Source organism: Bos mutus, chromosome 19 (genome assembly GCF_027580195.1).
Source record: "Bos mutus isolate GX-2022 chromosome 19, NWIPB_WYAK_1.1, whole genome shotgun sequence".
Classification (NCBI taxonomy): domain Eukaryota; kingdom Metazoa; phylum Chordata; class Mammalia; order Artiodactyla; family Bovidae; genus Bos; species Bos mutus.
The window spans coordinates 56,381,646-56,386,254 of record NC_091635.1 but is presented as its reverse complement, the minus strand read 5'-3'; the positions used below and the strand labels follow the sequence as shown (position 1 = coordinate 56,386,254).

Genomic DNA, 4,609 nt, shown 5'->3' with positions numbered 1-4,609 from the left:
AGTTTATTGTGATCCACACAGTCAAAGGCTTTGGCATAGTCAATAAAGCAGAAATAGATGTTTTTCTGGAACTCTCTTGCTTTTTCCATGATCCAGCGGATGTTGGCAATTTGATCTCTGGTTCCTCTGCCTTTTTTTTTTTTTTTCCTTACCCCTCACTGCTTTATTTTTCTCCATAGCAATGATCACCCTCCGAGGCTTTGTATGTATTTATTCTTGTTCATCTGTTGTCTGTCTTTCCCTGTAGAACGCAGGCTCTGTGAGGACAGGGTTGTTGTTTTTTTTTTTTTTTTTCTGTTTTGCTGTGCAGTGTCTCCAGCGCCCAGATGGAGGCCTAGCACGTAGTGGGCGCTCAGTAAATATTTGTTGAAGAGTCAATGAAACTAGACTCCCTCTCCTTCCTTCCATTTCCAACTCTGAGACTAACAGCTGAGCACTGTCCTCAAAGGGGATCGACCGGCCACTGGAAGACTTTGGACACGCGAAAGCATTAGGCAAAAGTCACAGGTCTGTTCTCCACGCTGTTGCCCAGACTCTGTTCTCAACGGGTGCCAGCAATGATGCAGGTCAGATGGTGCGCAGACCGTTCTGAAGAGAAGCTTAGCCTTTGTCCCCACCATCTTTGCTGGATCAGGGGATGGGGAGAAAGGAAACCAAAATGGGGGAAAGCAGAAAGGCCAGAGTAGGTTTTTATAATTACCATCTTTCAGGAGTATTTTTCTTATTTAAAAAATAATACTGATTTTCTGGGGGGAAAAAATTCCATGGAAAACTTTCCTTCTAACCAAAATGGTGAGAAAGGCAGGTATAAAAATGGAGAAGGCAGGTGTGAAGATGGAGAGGCAAGTGCGGTCATGGGGAGGTGGGAGTGAAGATGGAGAGGCGGGTATGAAGATAGAGGGGCAGGTGTGAAAGTTGGGGGAGGCAGCTGTGGGCACGGGAATGCAGGCTCACCCCTTGTTAGCTGTAGCGAGAGACGGGGGCTTCCCTTTCACTTCAGAGAGAGAAGAGAAGGCTCTGAGGTATCAACAGCCTGGACTATTAGGAAAAGGAAGACAAAGAATCGTGTTTTCTGAACATGGAAGGAATGGCTCTCTGGCTTCTGGGGCTAGCTGGTCTCCTCCAACTCCAGCAGGTCATCCACGTATTCCAGGACCTCTCCCTCATCGTCATCCATGAGATTCTCCTTAGCAAAGTCATACAGCTCTTTCTGGAGCATGGTCACGTTAAAGAACTGGACTGCTTCCGGTCTGGGCTGGAAATGCTCGTCCGCCAGCGCCCACTTGTCCCTGTGGTACTGATAGTACTCCAGGTTCTGCTGCATGACCTTGTCGCTCTGGTCAAAGAGCAGGTAGCTGACCGCGCAGGGCGCCGCATTCTTCAGGTCGTTCAATTTATAATAAGCGAACTGCAAATAATGATACATGGTAGCCAAAAATTTCTCCACCGGATATCCTCCTATGACAGGGGTGAGGTTCTCCTCACACTGAATTTTGCATTCCAGGACCTCCACATAATGATCTGCGATGGAAAGATAGAAATCCTTGAAGTCCCTGATCTCCCGGGAGCCCTCGCAGGCAGCGAGACACTCATAGAAGGCCTTGAAGAAGTCAGGAAGGGCCAGCTCCATGTCGGTGATGCATGTTCTCCAGTTCTCGCCATTGTAGGCCCGCACGGCTCGGATGAACAGGCTCTCGTACGACTTGGTTTCCAAATGTTTAATGTAGTCCTCGGCATCGGGCAGGCTCTTGTAATAAGCCATGTTTCTCTTCATCATCTCGTCATCAGGATGCTTCAGTAGAAAGGTGTGAGCAGCTGCAATGGCTTTCGGAAGATTATTTGCCTTGAAGTAGGCGAACTGCAGGAACTTGTAGGGCTCTCGGCGCTGGACGTCCGCCAGTACTTCGCGGCTGGGTTTCGACTGGCGGAAGGCCGGCAGGCCCTGCTTGCAGCGTTTGAGGCAGTGCGCTTGGCGCAGCAGGCCCCCGAAGAGGCGCAACTCCGGGTAGCGCGCGAGGCCGGGCGGTGGGCTCGGGCTGCGGGGCCCCGCTGCAGTTGCGGTGGCAGAAGGCCTCGCTGTCCCGTAGCAGGCGGTGCAGCCGCAGGCTGATCTCCAAGTAGCCCACGCTCTCCGCCCAGTGCTCGCTGCTGTATTGGTCCAGCGCGTGCCGGTAGGCCGACTCGAGCAGCATCAGCTCGTCCTGCGGGAAGCTGTAGCGCTTCGTACTGGGCGCGCCCCGAGTGCAGCGCGCATACCGAGCATAGCAGCGCCAGCAGCGCCGCGGCCGCCCGGCGCCCTGGCTCCATAGCTCCAGGCGGAAGGAAGGAAAGAGTCCTCTGCCTTTTCTAAAACAAGCTTGAACATCAGGAAGTTCACGGTTCACATATTGCTGAAGCCTGGCTTGGAGAATTTTGAGCATTACTTTACTAGCATGTGAGATGAGTGCAATTGTGCGGTAGTTTGAGCATTCTTTGGCATTGCCTTTCTTTGGAATTGGAATGAAAACTGACCTTTTCCAGTCCTGTGGCCACTGCTGAGTTTTCCAAATTTGCTGGCATATTGAGTGCAGCACTTTCACAGCATCATCTTTCAGGATTTGGAATAGCTCCACTGGAATTCCATCACCTCCACTAGCTTTGTTCATAGTGATGCTTTCTAAGGCCCACTTGACTTCACATTCCAGGATGTCTGGCTCTAGATCAGTGATCACATCATCATGATTATCTTGGTCATGAAGATCTTTTTTGTACAGTTCTTCTGTGTATTCTTGCCACCTCTTCTTAATATCTTCTGCTTCTGTTAGGTGCATACCATTTCTGTCCTTTATCAAGCCCATCTTTGCATGAAATGTTCCCTTGGTATCTCTAATCTTCTTGAAAAGATCTCTAGTCTTTCCCATTATGTTGTTTTCCTCTATTTCTTTGCATTGATTGCTGAAGAAGGCTTTCTTATCTCTTCTTGCTATTCTTTGGAACTCTGCATTCAGATGCTTGTATCTTTCCTTTTCTTCTTTGCTTTTTGCTTCTCTTCTAATTTCAGTTTTTTTGAAGGGAAATACAGATGATCAAAACTGGTTCAGAAGGATGTCCACTTGGCTGGGTCTCTAGCTTTCAGCTCTCTGAATGACGACCCTTGTCCACCTGGTCACACATCCATAGTGGGTGATGCAATTATTTGTATGTTTTGTCAAGAGCAATCAGGTATTTTGAAAAGCATTTCATTACCTCCAAATTTTCCTTGTTTAGGACTTAATCTTTTAAGACCTGAAATGCACCAGAATCCAGCCATGGCTGCATTCAAAGGCTCCTCTAGAGTCTCCCACTCTTGGCCCTTTCCTACCATCTCTCCGGAGAAAGGAGCTGTCCTCCGTTTGCCATGCTCCGTGCTCTGCGAGTTAGGTCAGGTGGCTTGGGGAGGGGCCAGAGAATCATAAACACGTTCTCAAACTGGTGACTCCTGGTGATTTCAGGCTGGTTTCCAAGCTGTTTGCTGAGGTAGGAGGGCAGATGGAGTTCTTAGTAACGGCCATCCACACACACCCTTCCAGACTCATCGCTGGGCCCTGCAGACCGTCTCTGCTTCTCCCTCTGAGAAGGAACCAGAGGTGAGCTCTGATGTCACTTGAAGTCTTTCTATATCTCTAGCTGATTCCAGTTTCCTCTCATGAGGAGCAAAACCAAACCTCCCAAAGCTACCCATGTCAGCTACGGCCCACTTCATCTTCCTGGCAACAGGGCCCCCTGAGGACCTTCCCTCAAGTTCTGGGAAGAATGTGAGAGTGCAGAAAACCACCCTTCAGAGCGCGCACCCACGACTACGGAACGCACGTCCCCACTCAGACCCGGAGGACTGCCTCTGCGCCTGCCTCCTGCTGTGGTCTCTGGATGGAGCCCGTTTCCAGCTCCTGAGGCCTTCCTGACTTCAGTGCAGGCTCAAAGCGAGCCTGCCCCATGAAACATCCGTGAGTCCCTCTCACAAGCATCCAGTTCGCTCAGAACCTGTGGCCTTAGCTCTCGCGGCCTCTCTCTGGTCCCCTCGTGTTAGGCTGCTCAGCATAGAGGTCTCCACTCACTCACTGGACTGCAGACTTCTTTGCAGCACAGTGACTGACTCACCTTTATTTTCCCCACAGGCGCTCATTACCCTAAAAGCTGCCTGAGTTCCTGATGCCCTGAATGAAGCTGCTTACTTCTGTTTCTTCTGGGACATATCACAAGTGATTCTTCTTTCCAACCACACTGTCACCTTCCAACTCTGGCTCCCAGGAGCCCCCGGCTGAGTTCTTTCTTAGAATCAGGGAGAGGCCTCTGGGTTTCTTCCCAGTGCACACCCACACTGCACACACCCATCTAATGCCACCTTAGCCTGTGGGTGAGGAAGCCACCGACAGCAGCTCTTCCTGGGCCCTCCATACCCCCTCCCGGGGTAAAGACATCAGGGACCCCCTTCAGTCACTTTGGGGAGAAGACCGAGACCTCCACAGGCGTGCACCTCCCAGGAGGAAGTTGGGACGGCGGTACCTACAGTGGCCCACAAGCTAGAAACGCAGGCTCTTATCAAAGTCTTTTCTGACTCTAATCTCTTCAAGGGGCACTTCTCTTCCAGATT

General features: G+C 50.6%; 1 pseudogene; it reads right to left on the bottom strand.

Annotated features, from left to right (window-relative positions):
• Positions 1-354: 354 nt before the first annotated feature.
• LOC138992042 (cartilage-associated protein pseudogene) lies at positions 355-2,307 on the bottom strand (annotated as a pseudogene).
• Positions 2,308-4,609: the final 2,302 nt, after the last annotated feature.